The 21,405-nt window shown below is 36.6% G+C and overlaps 1 protein-coding gene across 3 annotated transcripts in view; it reads left to right on the top strand.

The window, feature by feature from the left end:
• The window catches only part of LOC133632311 (semaphorin-4B-like), a 159,020-nt gene that overhangs the window by 11,887 nt on the left and 125,728 nt on the right, over positions 1-21,405 (top strand). For 2 of the 3 annotated variants that reach the window (XM_062024686.1, XM_062024703.1), the window contains exon 1: positions 19,984-20,177. The exons of the other annotated variant lie outside the window; for it this stretch is intronic. The gene's annotated coding sequence lies outside the window, so the exon portion shown is untranslated. Of the gene's footprint in view, positions 1-19,983; positions 20,178-21,405 lie in introns of those variants that run through there. 3 annotated transcript variants of the gene reach the window in all.

Here is a 21,405-nt window from a genome sequence, read left to right as displayed (position 1 = left end):
GTTTAGATATTTGACCTCAGCTACCGCAACTATCTTGGGTCATGTTTCCTTCAAAATTAATAGGATTCTTGCTTTGGCAGAAATAACAGTAGCATAATTAATTAAGTTTAAAGGCCTACTGAAATGAAATGTTCTTATTTAAACGGGGATAGCAGGTCCGTTCTATGTGTCATACTTGATCATTTCGCAATATTGCCATATTTTTGCTGAAAGGATTTAGTAGAGAACATCGATGATAAAGTTTGCAACTTTTGGTCGCTGATAAAAAAGCCTTGCCTGTACAGGAAGTCGCGTGACGTCACAGGTTGTGGAGAGCCTCACATCTGCACATTGTTTACAATCATGGCCACCAGCAGCGAGAGTGATTCGGACCGAGAAAGCGACGATTACCCCATTAATTTGAGCGAGAATGAAAGATTCGTGGATGAGGAAAGTGAGAGTGTAGGATTAGAGTGCAGTGCAGGACGCCAAAATGTATCTTTTTTCGCTCTGACCGTAACATAGGTACAAGGGCTCATTGGATTCCACACTTTCTCATTTTTCTATTGTGAATCACGGATTTGCATTTTAAACCACCTCGGATAGTATATCCTCTTGAAAATGAGAGTCGAGAACGTGAGATGGACATTCACAGTGACTTTTATCTCCACGACAATACATCGGTGAAACACTTTAGCTTCGGAGCTAATGTGATAGCATGGTGCTTAACTGCGGATAGAAACAGAAGAAACATGCCCCTGACTGGAAGGATAGACAGAAGATCAACAATACTACTATTACTTCTTCTATCAGGAGACACTGAACTAAACCCTGGACCTGTAACCACACGGTTAATGCTGTCCAGCCTGGCGAAGCCTAGCAATGCTGTTGCTAACGATGCCATTGAAGCTAACTTAGCTACGGGACCTCGACAGAGCTATGCTAAAAACATTAGCTCTCCACCTACGCCAGCCCTCATCTGCTCATCACCACCCGTGCTCACCTGCGTTCCAGTGATCGACGGCGCGACGGAGGACTTCACCACGATCATCGGTGCGGTCGGCGTCCCGGAGACGGAGGAAGTCAACCCAGACACCGGTGAGGACAGCGGCGCGGCGGAGGACGGCGTTGTGTTTCTGTAGCCAGCCGCTAATACACCGATCTCACCTAAAGCTTTCTTCTTTGCCGTCTTCATTGTTCATTAAACAAATTGCAAAAGATTCACCAACACAGATGTCCAGAATACTGTGGAATTTTGCGATGAAAACAGACGACTTAAGCTGGCCACCGTGCTGTTCCAAAATGTCTGCTACAATCCGTGACGTCACGCGCAAACGTCATCGTGCCGAGACGTTTTCAGCCGGATATTTCCCGGGAAATTTAAAATTGCACTTTTAAGTTAACCCGGCCGTATTGGCATGTGTTGCAATGTTAAGATTTCATCATTGATATATAAACTATCAGACTGCGTGGTCGGTAGTAGTGGGTTTCAGTAGGCCTTTAAAGATAGGTAAAAGACTGTAGAGGAACACGGTGAGATATTCGACCTCAACTACCTCAACCATCTTTGGTCAGGTTTCCTTTAAAATCAATAGGATTCTCGATTTAACTTGAAACACAGTATGCCTCCTCAGTGAGTTTGACTATTAGCTGCTAAAATACGACAACGTTTGACCTTGGCTCCTGCAACCATATTGAGTCAGGCTTCCTTCTAAATCAATAGGGTTCCTGCTTTAGAAGAAATTACATAGCATAATTCAGTAAGTTTAAAGATGGGTTACAGGACTAAAAAAGCAACATTTACTGTTTAGATATTTAACCTCAGCTACCTCAGACATCTTCAGTCAGGTTTCTTTCAAAATCAATATGATTTATGCGTTGGCAGAAATTATATAGCATAGCTCAGTAAGTTTAAAGATGGGTTACAAGACTGAAAAGGAACATGTACCGTTTAGATCAGTGGTCCCCAACCACCGGGCCGCGGCCCGCTACCGGTCCGTGGATCGATTGGTACCGGGCCGCACAAGAAATAAAACAATTTTTTTTTTTCTTTATTAAATCAACATAAAAAACACAAGATACACTTACAATTAGTGCACCAACCCAAAAAACCTCCCTCCCCCATTTACACTCATTCACACTCATTCGCACAAAAGGGTTGTTTCTTTCTGTTATTAATATTTCTGGTTCCTTTCTGGGATCTTGCTATGGCAGAAAAAATTGTACCATAATTCATTACGTTTAAAGATAGGTAAAAAATGTTTTAAAAAATAGTAGAGGAACACGTTGAGATATTTAACCTCAACTACCTCAACCATCTTTGGTCAAGTTTCCTTCAAAATCAATAGGGTTCTTGATTTAACTCAGTGCTTCTCAAATATTTTCCGTTATGCCCCCTGAGGAAGAAAAACATATTTTGCGCCCCTCCCACTCTTCACCATTACTATAAATATTATAATGTATCTATACAATTGTTACAACTGTACCTCTGCATACACTTGTAAGCTTTTTAACATTAAAGGAAACAACACATCGGTCTTTCCTCGTCTCCCACTGTGGTTACAGTGAAGCCAAGTGCTGCATTTGCTTCATCATATTCTGGTAAGGCAAAAAAAACATGTTCCCCGAGGTCACATGCGCCCCCCCTGGCATCGCACCGTGCCCCACCATTTGAGAAGGACTGATTTAACTTGAATAACAGTATGCCTTTCCAGTGAGTATAAAATACGGCAATGTTTGACCTCGGCTCGTGCGACCATCTTGAGTCAGGTTTTTCTTTTCTCCAAATCAATAGGGTTCTTGCTTTAGCAGGAATTATATGGCATGATTCAGTAAGTTTAAAGATGGGCTACATGACTGAAAAAGGAACATGTATTGTGTAGATATTTGACATCAGCTACCTCAGACATCTTGGGTCAGGTTTCTTTCAAACCAATAGGGTTCTTGCATTGGCAGAAATAATTATAGCATAATTAAGTACGTATAAAGATGGGCTACAAGACGGAAAAGAAACATGTATAGTTTAGATTTTTGACCTCAGCTATCCAACCATCTTGGGTCAGGTTTCCTTCAAAATCAATAGGGTTCCTGCTTTGACTTGATTAACAGAATGCCTTTTCAGTGAGTTTGACTATTGGCTGCTAAATTGCGACAATGTTGGCTCGCTCATAAAGCATCCAAAATGAATAGATTTCTTTCTTGAACAATGACCCTGTAAACCTTAAAAATAATACCCTGCAAAAAAAGATTGTTGTTGAAATCTGATGCTTTTTGTCTGGGTAGCGGCTGCATATTTACAAAATAATGAATTCATGGTCAATGCCTGCAGGCTTGCTTCCTTTCTTCCATGGCCCCCCACCGAACTCCGGCACTCCTCAGTGTGCAGCTGTGCAGGACCTTCACCTTTGACCCCTCCCGTTCACAGAAGGCACCCAGAAAGGGGAAAATAAAGGTCCAAATACACATAATATAAGCATCACGGTGCCATTACTGCTCGCTGACGTCATGTTCCCTCCAGCCTCAGGGGCCAAGTAAAGCATATTAAGATGCATATAATTCATATTAATGCCACATGTCAGCCCCTCCCGTACACGCTGGAGCAGATATAGGCTTTTATTGCTAATAGGAAATAAAGAGGGGGCTGCTAGTCTGGCATCAGGAGGCTAAATGGCTTTGGTCATCACGGTGTCTGTTTTTTTCTGGAGCTCATTAAAGTTAATTTCAGGTGGTTAAGATAAATAAATAAATAAATAAATAAATATGTTTATTTTCAAACAAAATTGCGCAGTAAATTTTGACTTAACTTGATCAAATTTGACAATTTTGTAAATTAAGTAAGAGGCATGAAATTAGATTTTTCAAAAGGAGGTACAAAATAATAATATAACCATGTTAACATTGCATTTGTACAAATATTAATGACTTACAGCCAAGTACTACTCTGCAGTTTAGAGCACACATAGCAACTGTAATGCTGACGTTTCCTATTTGCACTTTACATTTTCAAAAACAATGCTAAGAAAAGACTTAATATTATTGAATATTTAGGTAAAATGCCTTCGTGAGACTATAAATGCCTTAACCCTAGTTTTCCCACCTTTCTAAGGGGCGCCGGAAGTTCTGTTGCACTGTAATGTTTGTCTGCTCTTGAATGGGATTGTGCTGAAAATCAGAATTTCCCCTCGGGGACTAATAAAGTATATGATGATGATTGATTGATGATTGATGCATGGGACTCTCTGTAGTTTAGTAAAAAGCCCACCTCCATCAGACCACTATGTCAGGAAATACAGCATGAAAACCCCCCAAAAATAAATATTTTAAAAATGCATTTTTACTAGTGCTGCCATAAGATACACTTTTAAATCAGATTAATCACATCTTTGAATTTGGATTAATCATGATTACTAAAGAAGTTATTACTTGCATTCAAAATGTCAATGAATTTAAAAAAAAAGAATCCCAATGCATACAGAATGTTTTCATTTTTTTTTATAATTTAAATGTCCTTAAATACACAACATTATTTGCTTAAAACTTGCAGTTTTATCGAAAGTACCAATAGGGTTAATTTCGGAACGAAATGTGCCACACTAGTCACACATATTTGCACCGGCGTATGCATTGACCTGATCACTGACCGTACAACAATCCATGCCACCATTCAGGTAACCAATCGCGGTTAGAATAAAGGAGCATGCGCGCTCAAAAAATATTGAATACTCTGCATACAGTATATACATGATTAATGCGAACATTTTTGTGATTAATCGCCTGAGTTAACTCGTTATTTTTGACAGCTCTAATGTTTTACTATTATCAATGCTCTACCCCAGGTTGATGTTTTTGATACGTACCTTGCAGTTCAGAGCACACATAACATCTGTAAAGCTGCATCTTTCTTTCTTTCTTTCTTTAGTTTATTTCGAACATGAACACACTTACATCTTAATACGTCACACAATTTCATATCATTTCATTTTACATCATGCCCGAAAAGGAGTAGGAAGAAGCAAAGCTTATTTAATCCTACCCCTTTCCCACTTCAAAGCGTTTACAATGATATAGAATCATTTACTGACCTTTTTATATAATAAAATAACATCTATGAATTAGTATACACAACAGTTTTATAATATGTAATTAATTAATTCAGTCATTATTAACATACTGAGATGAAGAATATCTTATTTTTAATAAGGTTAGAAGTATTTCTCATAATTCTTCTTCTTTGTACTTTGTAAGCACTATTATTTTGAACAACCTCTTACTGGATCATATCAGAACAATTTTTAACTTCTTTACTTAATCCATTCCATAATTTGATTCCACATACTGATATGCTAAAAGTTTTAAGTGTTGTACGTGCATATAAATGTTTTAAATTATTTTTTCCTCTAAGGTTATATTTCTCCTCTTTAGTTGAGAAGAATTGTTGTACATTCTTTGGTAGCAGGTTATATATTGCTTTGTACATCATTTTAGCTGTTTGCAATTTTACCAAATCACCAAACTTTAATATTTTTGACTTAATAAATAAAGGGTTTGTATGTTCTCTATATCCAACATTATGTATTATTCTAACTGATCTTTTTTGCAACACGGTTAGCGAATGTTGCGCACATTTGTAGTTATTTCCCCATATTTCTGCACAATAACTCAGATATGGTAACACTAGCGAGCAGTAGAGAATATGAAGTGATTTTTGGCCCAGGACGTGTTTTGTTTTATTCATTATTGAAATGTTTTTTGCCACTTTATGTTGTATGTTTTGTATATGAGATTTCCAGTTCATTTGATCATCTATTAATACTCCCAAAAATCTGGTTTCTTTTACCCTTTCGGTGTCTACTCCATCTATTTGTATTCGTGTATGATGCTCTTTTTTTACTATTACCAAATAGCATTATTTTAGTTTTACTGAGATTCAAAGATAGTCTGTTTTTGTCAAACCATCTTTTTAATCTGTTCATTTCTTCTGTTATTATTTGTATTATCTTCTGTGTGTTCTCTCCTGAACAAAAAGCAGTTGTATCGTCTGTAAATAAAACTAACTTCAAGTCCTTTGTAACTTTACAAATGTCGTTTATATAAAGATTAAACAATCTTGGTCCCAATATTGATCCCTGCGGACACCACCGGATACATCTAACCGTGTTGACATATTTTCACCCATTTTCACATATTGCTTCCTGTTGGTTAGATAGCTTCTTACCCAGTTCAAGACCAAACCTCTGATGCCATATCGTTCTAATTTTTGTATTAAAATATCATGATTAATTGTGTCAAATGCTTTTGTTAAGTCCATGAATACTGCGGCCGCACAATCTTCACCATCTATTGCATTGGTAATTTCCTCTGTTATTTTGATTAATGCTATTGATGATCTTACAGTGTAGTTTAAGTGTTTATGAAATGTAATTGTGCAAAAAAAAAAAATACTTAAAGAATGCATACTATTATTGAATCATACTATTATTGAATATTCTGTTAAAATGTATTTGCTGGTGAGTTTTCCTTGCCCGTATGTGGGCTCTGTACCGAGGATGTCGTTGTGGCTTGTACAGCCCTTTGAGACACTTGTGATTTAGGGCTATATAAATAAACATTGATTGATTGATTGATTGATCCCTCTAGATGAGGAAATATAATTATTTTTAGAATTGTTTACAATTGTTATTATTGGGGTTTTTTTTTTTTTTTTTTTTAATGCTAATGAAATATTCAATCTGGATCACATACGGTGTGGATAGACAATATTTACTTCTGCATTGCAGTACAGGAAGTGGGTTTTTCACCTATTATTAAAAATAAAAACGCTTCCTCTCTTGGGTTATTCATTTCCACCAAAGTTTAAAAGAAAAAATACATACATAATCTAAAAATCCAAGTGTATATCTCAAAAACTGTAGACAGGAAGTAGACCAACACAAAACACACACCTATAGTAGCCGCACAGAAGGTGAGGTACAGTTGTTGCATCAAAACTCTTTGTTGGATATAAATACAACCTCTTTTTGTGTTTTATTGTGGGTTTTATCTCCAACAAGGTTAGCATGTAATGACAGCAAAGGCACTAAATGATGCTTAATTATTCCTCTGTCACCATGACAACAAGCTTATAGTTGATTGGCGTGTATATGTGGGTTCAGCTTGACAGTGCGCCTACAGTATATACAGTAAACCTTTATAAAATACACATAAAATGGACCAAAATACTGTGCCTTTTCAATGCTTTATACATACTTATACTTATCAATGCTTAAATAGACATATTCACTAACATCTTTGTTATTTAAGTACACAGAGAAAAATCCAGTGTATATTTGATGTACTTGTGGGTACTGTTCCTACATTTACATTATTCAGCGCATAGTAGTAGTATAAAATAGTATAAACGTGACTTACTTTTGTTGCCTTTAAGTCTACTTAATTAAATGAACTATATTACAAGAGTGTGTATGCGTGGTCTGACATTATTCCACAAATTCCAGGAAAATGTCAATGAGTCACATCCTGCCTAATACTGTATACTTGTTTTTTTGTTTTTTACATAATTAAATCTTTGCAGAATGACGTCTATGTAAACAGTCAGCAGTAGGATTATATGGTTTCTATGTGTAAGCTCCAGTGAATGCAACTGTTATTTTTTATGTAAAAAAAAAATACAATCTGATCAATTGGCAAAAATCCTCAATTAGAAAAAATATGATAATTATCCCCTTTATATTTTAATTTTCATTTGTATTATTTATTTGTTTATAGGATTACTCATTTATGTATATTAATGTATTGGCCAATGACAACCTATAGCATTGCTTGTGATGAGTCATCAGTGTGGGTCTCTGAGGGGGACAAGGTTATCAGACTTTAAGGATGTCAGCATCTTTGGACCCCTTTGAAGGCATCAATGAAAATGTTGATCTCTTCATCACCAAGTCCAGCGTGGCTCTAAAAAGAGAGCTTGTCATTTACTTAACCCCAATAAAAGCTGCCTGGAACGGCGCTGACCTTAATATGAATGGCAGCTGTGTAGTCCGCGGTGCGTTCGCGCGTCTTGACAAAGGGATATTATTGGAGTATTGGTGCAGATTAAGAGTGATGTGTTCAACAATGGGGCCTGTGTTAGCAGAGTGTTTGGGATAACGTTGAAGAGCAACAACTCAAGCTGAAGCCTCCCTCAAATTCTCGCTTTGAAAATTAGAAGTAGCTGTCAGGGTCTAAAGTAGCCCACAACAGAGCACAGACCTCAACCAAGTATACCATTATTCATAGAGAAATACAACTTGGAAACTTTATCTCGCAATGTTAACCAAAATATGGAAAAAAGGCAGACATGGCATCTGTAAAGCTGACGTTTACATAGAAGTTTAACTTTTCTACATACACCTTGTGAAAATGGCGAAAGAATATAAAAAAAGTAGAAAAGCCTTATCCCCTAATAGTAAAGGAAACCTAAAAAAAATCCTAAATCTAGACTGTGACCCGACTCACGCCCAAAATCTAATCACATGTTCCTTATCACTTTTTTTTTTAAACTTCCTGAAAAAATTTCATGAAAATCCGCTCATAACTTTTTGAGTTACATTGCTCGTTAACGAACACACAAACTTGGGTTGTATATGACGTCACGTCCGTTTTTCTTCTTCGTGCCTAAATTCACACAATGGTCAAGCAGCTTGAGCGTAGCATTAAAAGAAGTGAGAGGGAGTGTAGAGTTTGAGCAGAAAATGCCGTTCTGTTCTTGGATGTTTCAATCGTTCAAATATAGCGATAGGAAATACTATTCATAGAGTCACAAAATGAGTGGTTCATAAAGGTAACAAAGTCAGGGGAAAAACAAAAGTGTGTGGAAGGAAATGGCTCTTAAAAATATCACTTTCACCATCTTGTGGAATACAATCGGACCATCCTCGTGTCTGCAGCGATCACTTTGTAAAATATTTGTTTGAGAAATTTTCAGGGTTTCTCGACTATATTAGAAGTGTTTGAGAACAAAACTAAACGTAAAGAAAGGACAATATATCGCATTAGTTTGTGTTCTTTTGTGGTTGCTATGCCTAAATATACCTACAAAGACTTGGTTGTGCAAATAAACTAACGTCATGTTAAGTCCTGGTAATAAATATTGTGATTGTTGGTCCAATCCACCATATTTTTGTTGTCAATTTTCATTAAAGAAACTAAAAGCTTAGTTGTTGTTGTGCAGGAAAGCCAAGTGCTTTATTCGACACGGATATGTTATGATTTGTCACACCAGCTTCGAGTCTGTGTTTGTGTTAAGTATCATTCTTCTTAGTTTAGTGGCCTGTTATGTTTTTAATGTTTGTTTGTTGTTGCTCGGTGGCTGATTAGCCGCACCTGCTTTCTATTTTTTGATTAGCGTCCTCACCTGGTTCTGCCCCTAATCACTCCCCTTTATATTCTGGTGATTTCCCTGTCTAAGTTGCTGGTTCATTGTTCGCTGTTCGTTATACACGACGGCTTGTTTGTTGGTTTTGTTGTTTGTTTCACGCTACCTGTTTTCACTTTGCTAATCTTCATGCTATGCTAAGCTAGCACCAGTCTATGATATGTTGCCTTGTGTATTGAAGTAAATAATCTTCTTACCTGCACGCTGCCTGAGGTCCTCCGCATCTTTGGAATCGCAAACACTTAACAAGCCAGCATACGACAGGATGATCACCTTATAGCGCCATTGGTGCTATTTGTTATCCATTTAAGAAAATATCCTTAATAGTACTAATAAAGAAAATGAATAAATCCCTCGTAGGCTGAATCTTGATACAGCTTGCGAACAATGATGATCAACAAGACCATTTATAGATAATACTGAGACAAAATATGAACTTCACATCATACAAACAACTGCAGACATGAATTGTAGATACAACTAATATTTAAAGAAAAAGGGTGGCGACTTGTCCAGGGTGTACCCCGCCTTCCGCCCGATTGTAGCTGAGATAGGCTCCAGCGCCCCCCGCGACCCCGAAGGGAATAAGCGGTAGAAAATGGATGGATGGATGGATGGATGGATTAAAAATCAACTGTAAACAATCTTATCCTTTTTCTCATTAGCGTCAAAATGACGGGAGCCCGGCAGTCGTTATGTCAATCAAATATGTTATCAAGCGATGTACGAATAAGTCCAACTTAGTTTTTCACTGATTAATGCTTCATTTGTGTACCCCTTCATATGTAAAGACATGATGTGCCTTCAATCTTTTCTTCTTTAAGTACTTGTAAGTGTCTAAGGAAGTAAGGTTGAGGCGAGCAGTAACGTCTTGGTAATGACGAATGGTCTAAATCTTAAAAAAAAAAAAATTCTGAAGTGTATTAATGATCGCTTGTATTTTTGACCCAAAACCAGTGATCCCCAAACTATGGCCCGCGTCCCCCACCAAAATTTTTTATTTTTTTATTTTTGTATTCTTTTTTAAAATCTGTCCTTTTTTTATCCATTTTCTACTGCTTTTTACTCTCTGTGTCTCCTATCCGCTCAGGCTAATCATATTGTCTAAAAATGCATTTTCCCATTGATAACGTGACATCATCGGCAAAGTGCGTGCTCTTTCAGTCAATTAGTGTGCAAGGAATATATATATATATATATATATATATATATATATATATATATATATATATATATATATATATATATATATATATATATATATATATATATATATATATATATATATATATATATATATATATATATATATATATATATATATATATATTTATTATATATATATATATATATATATATATATATATTTTTTTTTTTTTTTTTTTTTTTTTTGGATAATCTAATTATGACATATATATACACATATATACACACATATATACACATATATACACACACATATATATATATATATATATATATATATATATATATATATATATATATATATATATATATATATATATATATATATATATATATATATATATATATATATATATATATATATATATATTTATATATTTATATATACATATACACAACCGTTCAAAAGTTTGGGGTCACCCAAACAATTTTGTGGAATAGCCTTCATTTCTAAGAACAAGAATAGACTGTCGAGTTTCAGATGAAAGTTCTCTTTTTCTGGCCATTTTGAGCGTTTAATTGACCCCACAAATGTGATGCTCCAGAAACTCAATCTGCTCAAAGGAAGGTCAGTTTTGTAGCTTCTGTAACGAGCTAAACAGTTTTCAGATGTGTGAACATGATTGCACAAGGGTTTTCTAATCATCAATTAGCCTTCTGAGCCAATGAGCAAACACATTGTACCATTAGAACACTGGAGTGACAGTTGCTGGAAATGGGCCTCTATACACCAATGTAGATATTGCACCAAAAACCAGACATTTGCAGCTAGAATAGTCATTTACCACATTAGCAATGTATAGAGTGTATTTCTTTAAAGTTAAGACTAGTTTAAAGTCATTTTCATTGAAAAGTACAGTGCTTTTCCTTCAAAAATAAGGACATTTCAATGTGACCCCAAACTTTTGAACGGTAGTATATATATATATATATATATATATATATATATATATATATATATATATATATATATATATATATATATATATATATATATATATATATATATATATATATATATATATATATATATATATATATATATATATATATATGTATTGACTGTTCTTTAGATAAAATGTTAAGTTGTGAGCAAATAACTGACGTGCATTCATTTAAAACATTTTTTTTTTAATTCCTGTATGACATTCTGGCAATAAAATGAATTTGTGTCCCAATGTTGGGGTCTTTTTTTTTAGGTTAATTTAAATCAGGGGTCTCAAATCTGCGGCTCTTAGGCCCAATTTAGTGGCCCTCTACTTAACTTCATAAATAGGTCAAATTGCAGCCTGTGCACATTGGACGGCCAATAGTTTAATATATTATGACAATCTTGAATCCCACTAGAAAGAACACAAACTACAATACCGTTGCAAACAGCACAACAAACACACATTGTGCAACACAAAAAGCAACTTGCTGTAAGCAAGCTGAAGCCATCTGGGGAACTCAACAATGTCAAAATATACAATTTTTACATTCAATTTTACCATTATGATGACTTCAGGCCTACTATTGCTCAATGTCACTATACATGCCGGTGGATCTAGGTAACACATTTAGTCACATGGTTAAAACGTGATTCTGAAAGCTTCACCCCAACTCTACCTCCAGGGGCCCAGAGCTAAATACAATTTGAAACCCTTAATTTAAATTATGCAAGCGAGTAATAACCTTTGATTAATTATGATTAATCCAAATTCAAAAGTGTGATTAATCTGATATGAAAAATTAATTGGCTGCACAAGTTTAAAAATGCATATGTACAAATACCTGCCTGACATTCTCTGCAGTTGAGTAAATAATTAATTAACTAATTATCCATCCATCCATCCATTTTCTACCGCTTGTCCCGTTCGGGGTCGCGGGGGGTCCTGTAGCCTATCTTAACTAATTAATTTGGAAAAAACAATCAGGATCCATACCCTTAATTCTGCTTTTCTTGTCCCGCTAGCCCACACTGCTGTTTTATTTTTCTGTACTGTATTTTATAAAAATGTATATGAAATACATTACATTTGTATGTGCTATTTATTATGTATATGTTCTTATTTTTCAATGTTTTTAATTATTTTATTTAATATATTTTTTATTTTATTTTTTATTTTGCCCAATTTATGTAGATTTCTTTTTGTGTAATCCTTTGGCAAACAAACCACATTGAAAAGAAAAACAATGACACTAACTACACTTTTGTTTTATTCTATAAACATTTCCTGGGGCCAGGTCAGACAGAAGAAAAGAAAAACAAACAGTTGTTTAGCTCTACTAGTGTGGCGGCATGTCAGTGAATACGTGTGACGAGCATGACCTGATGTTTTTAGTCTTTTTACGGCAGTGAAAAGAGATTACATGAATGGCTGCGTACGCTTGTGTTCAAGTCCTCGCCTCTGCACATAATCCGCTGTAATGCTCTTTGTGCCGGACGCTCTCAGCTGTACTTCATTGTTCTTCTTGTCCACAGAGAAGAGACGTCAAAGAAGAAGGGACTTAATGACACCCAAAACATGATAAAGCAAACTATTAATTAGTTTTTATAAAAATATACTGTTTAAATTTCCAATGTCATTCAAATGTCCAACTTTAAACCAGATCAGATGCAAATGTTGATGATCCAAAAATGTATTACATTATGAATAAAAGGATACTATTTTATAAAATACCGCTTTTCATATCTGAACATCTTTTTATGTTTCGATCTGTTCCAGATTTTGGTGTGCGATCGTACAATAAATCCTCCTGAGAACCTATGCAGTGGACACTTGTTTTTGACCCATTCCTTTTCCCAGACTTACAAATTCAGGGAAAATAATACCACTGTTGTGCAAAACATAATTTGATTGTATGCAGTTTGAAAGTTGCTGTGTGTACAGGGTCAAAACCAAGTTTAATCCTGATCTGATCCGCATTTTGATGTGAATGCATACTGTATCTGTAAACGTATGATTGCATTCACAAAAAAAATCTCTATCATAACCTGGTTAAATCTCTTCTAATTTGAACAAATGTAAATATGTAAATAAATCAATACTTTCTGTTGTATAAAACTAAGTTGATCTGATCCCAGTTTGAAAGTAAATCCACAATTGATGGCGTGGCTTTGGTCGGTAGAGCAGCCGTGCCAGCAACTTGAGGGTTCCTAGTTCGATCCCCAGCTTCCGCCAACCTGATCACGACCGTGAGCAAAACACTTCACACTTGCTGTTGATGGGTCATGATTAGGGCTTTGCAAGGCAGCTCCCACCATCAGTGTGTGAATGTTTGTATGAATGAGTGAATGTGGAATTAGCGCTTTGTGTAATGAAGGTAGAAAACCGCGAGAGAAGTATAACTAATTTACTTTGATGTTGTTCTGAAGCAACTTTGAATTGGATCTGATCTAGATGTTGGTGTAAATGCACACACCAGTTTCCATTTTTATAGTGTGCCAAAAGACAAAACAGTCATATCTGAGTTAAAATTTCTCAAATTAAGTTGAAATCGAATCTAATCCAGGTTTTGGTGAGAATCCACACACAATGTTTTTTCCAAATATGTAATCAAATTTGATCAAAAAGTGTTACAGCGTCATAATTTATCATTTCATACCATATATGTGTTATTAAACCAAATGTAACCCAGGATTGTGTGTGAATGCATTAGGGTGTTATTAATAAATGTAAAAAAAATTATATACCGTATTTTTCGGACCATAGGGTGCACCGGATTGTAAGGCGCAATGCAGATGAGCGGGTCTATTCAGGTCTATTTTTATACAAATGGCGCATCGGATTATAAGGCGCAATAAAGGGGTCATGTTATTAATTTCTTTTCAACATTTAAAACACTATATTGTGGTCTACATATCATGTAATGGTGTTTTTTTGTTCAAAATGTTGCATAGATTGCTTTATAGACCATCTTTAAGTCGCTTTCTGACAGTTGCTTCAGGATGTGCCGTTTTGTGGGCGGTCCTATTTTCGTGGGTCCACTTTGACAGCGTCTTCTCCCCATTATCTTTGTTGTGCAAATTTTCAGGACTTATGCAGATCCCAAATACACATCAGCAGGTACCAGGAGGTAAGAAAAGTTGGTTTTGCACAATATTGCGAAACAAAACGGCAGATAATACGTCTGCTAATAAGTGCCATTTTGCGGTCCTTATACACACACCATAATAACACTCGTATGTTGAAGCACAGTACGTCTGACTACCGCTTCATAGCTTACCAACGTTGTACTAAAACATTTTAGGAGCGCCGTGAGTTATGTTATATACTTTCAATGCAACATCAACGTTTTGGTGTTACTTGCTAGCGTCGTCTTGCAGTGTACACGTATCTCTTATGTGTGACTGCCATCTACTGGTCACACTTATCATTACACAATGTACCAAATACAATATCTTCAAGGTTGGTAAGCACAACCAGAATTATTCCGTACATTAGGCCCAATGGATTATAAGGTGTACTGTCGATTTTTGAGAAAATGAAAGGATTTTAAGTGCGCCTTACAGTCCGAAAAATACGGTATCTGGTTTAAATACTAAATTTTAACAAAATGTGGTACATGTATAAAGGGTTAGAATTTTTAATATCAAACCATAGTTTTTCATCCAAATCTGATTCAGATTTAAATGTCAATCCACACCCCAAAATAAATCACATGATTTATAATGTAAAAATGTAAAGAAAATAAACATAAAGTGATCTAACTGATCTGATCTGATACCAATTGTGAGGTATATCCACAAATTTATGTTGTTATGAATAAACTTTAAATTGGATCCGATGCCAAATCTGGTGTAAATGCCCACAGTAGTTAATTTTTTTTAGTGTTGAAAAAGACAAAACATTCATATCTGGGTTTAAGTTTCCCAGATCAAGTTGAAACCGAATCTGATCTAGATTTAAGTGTGAAGCCACGCAAAATGTTTTTCCAAAGATTTATAAAAATGCTATCAAACAGTGCCTTAGTCATACAGCATCAAGATAAATAATATCTTACAATATCTGTGCTATTAAACCAAATCTAACCCAGATGTGATAACATTTTTGGGGTAAATGCATCACGATGTAACTGAAAATGTTTTGCATTGTTAAAAAAATTGTTTTTTAGTTAAAGCTTAAATTTGAAGAAAATGTATAAACGATTATAATTTCTATATCAAACCATGTTTTTTAATTCAAATCTGATCAAAATTTAAGTGTGAATCCACACCAAAAAAATCATATAATTTATAATGTAAAAATATAAATAAAGTAATCATACCTGTTATATCATCTCATCTGTTATATCTGTTATATTATCTCATCTCAATTTTGATGTATATCCACATGTTGATGCGGTGTAAATCAAGTTTATTTTTGGATCTGATCCGAATTCTGGTATGAATTTATTTCTGGGTTTAAAGAATAGAACACAAATATAACTGGGCTCAAATGATCCACACATGATCGCATTTTCCAAAAATGCTGTCAAATTTAATCATACAGGTCGATGCAACACAACAACATTAAGATCAGGCAAAGTTTATTCAGTTTAAAATAATAATTTTATGGAGAATTCCTAACTACTGTATAATATCACTGCTATGAGGTGGCAACTTGTCCAGGGTGCACCCCGCCTTCCACCAGGATGCAGCTGAGATAGGCTCCAGCACCCCCCACGACCATCAAGGGTTGGAATTGGGGGTTAAATCACCAAAATGATTCCCGAGCGCGGCCACCGCTGCTGCTCACTGCTCCCCTCACCTCCCAGGGGGTGTAACAAGGGGATGGGTCAAATGCAGAGAGTAATTTCACCACACCTAGTGTGTGTGTGACTATCAGTGGTACTTTAACTTTAACTTTAACTTTAACAAGCGGTAGAAAAATGGATAGATGGATGGATGTATAATGTCAAAGCAAGTATAATCCAGATGTGGTCTAGAGTTTGCACACTGGTAAACATAGGACATTTTCAGAAAATATCTTGATCTTTTTAGATGGTGTAAAAACACAAAAACAATCAGTTGAATCATATAAAAACTCTAACATAAATTGTAATGATTCCCGAGTGTGGCCACCCCTCCTGCTCACTGCTCCCATCACCTCCCAGGGGGTGGAACAAGGGGATGGTTCATTTGCACAGGGTAATTTCACCACACCTAGTGTGTGCGTGACTATCAGTGGTACTTTAACTTTAACTTTAACCAGCGGTAGAAAATGGATAGATGGATGGATGTATAATATCAAAGCAAGTATAAGCGCCGATCTACATGTCTGCCAGTGGGTGCTCGGTGTGTGTGTGTGTGTGTGTGTGTGTGTGTGTGTGTGTGTGTGTGTGTGTTAAAAAAAAAAGATGTTCAGCGAACTTAATATCCCATATGATATGTGGCTTATTATTACGGACCAAACTCGCCACAAAATGAACTACAACAAGATTGATTTTTAAAAAATTATTTTAAAGATTGAAAGTTGCCATCAATCCCACGCGGGTGCTCGGCATTGTCTGTGGGTGCTCGGGTCCCGAAGCACCCACGGGATCGGCGCCTATGAAAGCAAGTACAAACCCCGTTTCCATATGAGTTGGGAAATTGTGTTAGATGTAAATATAAACGGAATACAATGATTTGCAAATCATTTTCAACCCATATTCAGTTGAATATGCTACAAAAACAACATATTTGATGTTCAAACTGATAAACTTTTTTTTTTTTGCAAATAATCATTAACTTTAGAATTTGATGCCAGCAACACGTGACAAAGAAGTTGGGAAAGGTGGCAATAAATACTGATAAAGTTGAGGAATGCTCATCAAACACTTATTTGGAACATCCCACAGGTGAACAGGCAAATTGGGAACAGGTGGGTGCCATGATTGGATATAAAAGTAGATTCCATGAAATGCTCAGTCATTCACAAACAAGGATGGGGCGAGGGTCACCACTTTGTCAACCACTGCATGAGCAAATTGTTGAACAGTTTAAGAAAAACCTTTCTCAACCAGCTATTGCAAGGAATTTAGGGATTTCACCATCTACGGTCCGTAATATCATCAAAGTGTTCAGAGAATCTGGAGAAATCACTGCACGTAACATTGAATGCCCGTGACCTTCGATCCCTCAGGCTGTACTGCATCAACAAGCGACATCAGTGTGTAAAGGATATCACCACATGGGCTCAGGAACACTTCAGAAACCCACTGTCAGTAACTACAGTTGATCGCTACATCTGTAAGTGCAAGTTAAAACTCTCCTATGCAAGGCGAAAACCGTTGATCAACAACACCCAGAAACGCCGTCTGCTTCGCTGGGCCTGAGCTCATCTAAGATGGACTGATACAAAGTGGAAAAGTGTTCTGTGGTCTGAGTCCACATTTCAAATTGTTTTTGGAAACTGTGGACGTCGTGTCCTCCGGACCAAAGAGGAAAAGAACCATCCGGATTGTTATAGGCGCAAAGTTGAAAAGCCAGCATCTGTGATGGTATGGGGGTGTATTAGTGCCCAAGACATGGGTAACTTACACATCTGTGAAGGCGCCATTAATGCTGAAAGGTACATACAGGTTTTGGAGCAACATATGTTGCCATCCAAGCAACGTTACCATGGACGCCCCTGCTTATTTCAGCAAGACAATGCCAAGCCACGTGTTACATCAACGTGGCTTCATAGTAAAAGAGTGCGGGTACTAGACTGGCCTGCCTGTAGTCCAGACCTGTCTCCCATTGAAAATGTGTGGCGCATTATGAAGCCTAAAATACCACAACGGAGACCCCGGACTGTTGAACAACTTAAGCTGTACATCAAGCACGAATGGGAAATAATTCCACCTGAGAAGCTTAAAAAATGTGTCTCCTCAGTTCCCAAACAATTACTGAGTGTTGTTAAAAGAAAAGGTGATGTACATGCCCTTTCCCAACTACTTTGGCATGTGTTGCAGCCATGAAATTCTAAGTTAATTATTATTTGCAAAAAATAAAAAAATAAAGTTTATGAATTTGAACATCAAATATCTTGTCTTTGTAGTGCATTCAATTGAATATGGGTTGAAAAGGATTTGCAAATCATTGTATTCCGTTTATATTTACATCTAACACAATTTCCCAACTCATATGGAAACGGGGTTTGTATATGCCAGATCTGGGGCCGTACTTATCAAGCTTCTTAGAATTACTCCTAAGAAGTCTGCTAAGAGTTGACTTAAGAGTTTATACATTCTTCGCTGAAAGCTGCACTTAAAAGTTAGTTATCAGCGTCTTACTCACACTTTCAGCGAAGTGTAGGACTGAATCTTAAGTGTCACACTCAGAGCTGAATTACGACATTACTATGTGCCGTAAACGGAATTTTAGGTGACGTCATTTCTGTGTCCATAGAAATTACCAATCACGGAAGGGAATCCGTTGTCTAAGAATAAAGAAATATCTTGGAAATATTTAAGTGGACAATGGGAGTGTATATTTTGACAATAAACTACAAAATAATACAAAACAAACTAGTCCCCGCCGGCACTCACGCTACCGCTCCCTCTCTTCTATCGCCCACACACTCACTGACGTCACTCACCTCACGGCCACACACATACGCTACTGTCATAACATTTTCTTTCCAATTCATTAATTAGGCAACTAATTTGAAACTGGTGTGGGTGGCTCTATATATACTAGCCCACTGCAGCCACATGCAGAAATCAACAAGGAATCGAAAAGTATTAAATCTGTGACAAAAATAATATCCGCTCTGTCTAAACGATACCGTTTGATCAGCTGCTCGTCATCAAAAAAAAAACAAAACATTGTTCCGTTCCCTGAACGTTCGCGCACGTCTCTCTCGCCTCAGTGCCATCCCCTGCTGGCAACTCCTAACCACTTAAGACACCTCTGAAGGTCTCTTGAATATCGTGGAGAGTAGGAGTGATTCTTAGACTTAAGAACGTTTATAAAAAGCTTTTATTCTTAAGTTTGAGAGTAGGACTAAATTTCGCAAATTCTCAGGACTTAAGTGTAAAATGGCACTCTAAGAAGCTTGATAAGTACGGCCCCTGGTCTACAGTTTGCACACTGGTGAACATAGGACATTTACAGAAAATATCTTAATCGTTTTAGATGGTGTTAAAACACAAAAACAATCAGTTGAATCATATAAGAATTCTAACATATCTTGTTAAACTCAGGCAGCATAGTTGAATCCAGTTTAAATGTGAGTGCAAATGTACACTTTTCTACAGCAGTTCTACAATGTTCATCAAATGTCTTATCTTTTACTCATTCTTTTCCATATTCATAGGTGACTATACCTTTTAAAATACATTATTTTCTCAGGTGACAAAAGTCTATTCATAGTTTTAAGACTTCCACTTGAGTGACGTGATGACAATGACGATGATGAGGGAGCGAGTAGGTTGTGGGCGGAGCTTGAAGTTTTGCAGCCCGTGAGTGTGTGGAAACACAAACGCAGAGGCAGGACTTCGTTTCAGCGACACGTCAATCCCAAACACTACTCCGTGGATTTTAACCGAATCTCCCTTTGCGTTTTTTGTTCTTCCCAGTACCGCAGATACTTTATTGGATGTTTAACGTGGAGGCTTTTTTTATGACTACATTTACAAAGCACGAATGGTGAGTTACTTCTTTTTTTTTTTTTGCACATATGCGTTACTGTGAGTGCTGAGCTGTTTTAAAGGGTGCAGGGCTCACGCTGAAAATTACAATGATAAAGATTGTGAAGAGTTAATATTGTAACAAAAGTTTTTTGGGTTTTGGTTCGTGACTTTGAAGTTCATGAACGCATCAGTGCTAAATAAGCTATACACGTTTTTGTACTATTTACACTTAAATTGTTCCGTTTAGGAACCCGCTTGTGTACTTTAGTGTAGGAATAAAAACACACAACTAGCGTACAATTTGGATAAGAACTTAGTTTTTTAGTGACACAGGTACCAAAACAGCTGGTCGGTTCTCGACCACTTTTTGCCACCTTCTAGTTTTCCTACACTAAGCAGTTTGACATTTTGGTTGCTTTTCTATTCCATCAAAAATTGATAAAAGTACCCAAATAACAACATTTTTTGGGCATATTTTGGCACCCTGCTGTCAACACAAACAGTAGTAAGGTACCTAAAGGGCGGAGTTATAGACACAGTGCAGTCCCTTAAATGGTCGACAGAGAATCCTCACTTCCGGTTTTAGTTCACCCATTTTAGGCCAATTGAGTTCTGTATACAGTTTGAATTTGTTTTAAAGTGGAGGTTTTTCTGCAAGTAAATATAAGGGGAGCTGATATCAGTCCAATATCCGCATAAAAACAAGTATCAGATAATATCAACTGGAATCTAAACTGCATGGGTTCCCTCCGGGTACTCCGGCTTCCTCCCACCTCCAAAAACATGCACCTTGGGATAGGTTGATTGGCAACACTAAATTGGCCCTAGTGTGTGAATGTGAGTGTGAATGTTGTCTGTCTATCTGTGTTGACCCTGTGATGAGGTGGCGACTTGTCCAGGGTGTACCCCGCCTTCCGCCCGAATGCAGCTGAGATAGGCTCCAGCACCCCCCGCGACCCCAAAAGGGACAAGCGGTAGAAAATGGATGGATGAATGGATGGGCATCTAAAATCTCTTAGGCAGCGTGTTCACCGGTTCTTGTGCAAAGCTAATCTAAATGTCCTTCACTAAAATACAAGACAAGATCAAACTTGTGTGCTTAGTGAAGTAATTTACAAAAGGTAAACATGGTAGGCTGCAGGAAGGCGCTAGCAGCTACACAACAGCTAAGCACACACAAGCTTGTTATACATAACATAAGTGTCGTAATTGAACAATATTGCAGTCTAAAACATGACATTTGC

Source organism: Entelurus aequoreus, linkage group LG02, assembly GCF_033978785.1.
Source record: "Entelurus aequoreus isolate RoL-2023_Sb linkage group LG02, RoL_Eaeq_v1.1, whole genome shotgun sequence".
Classification (NCBI taxonomy): Eukaryota; Metazoa; Chordata; class Actinopteri; order Syngnathiformes; family Syngnathidae; genus Entelurus; species Entelurus aequoreus.
The sequence above is the reverse complement of the archived record's forward strand: the minus strand, read 5'-3'. Positions and strand labels throughout refer to the sequence as shown.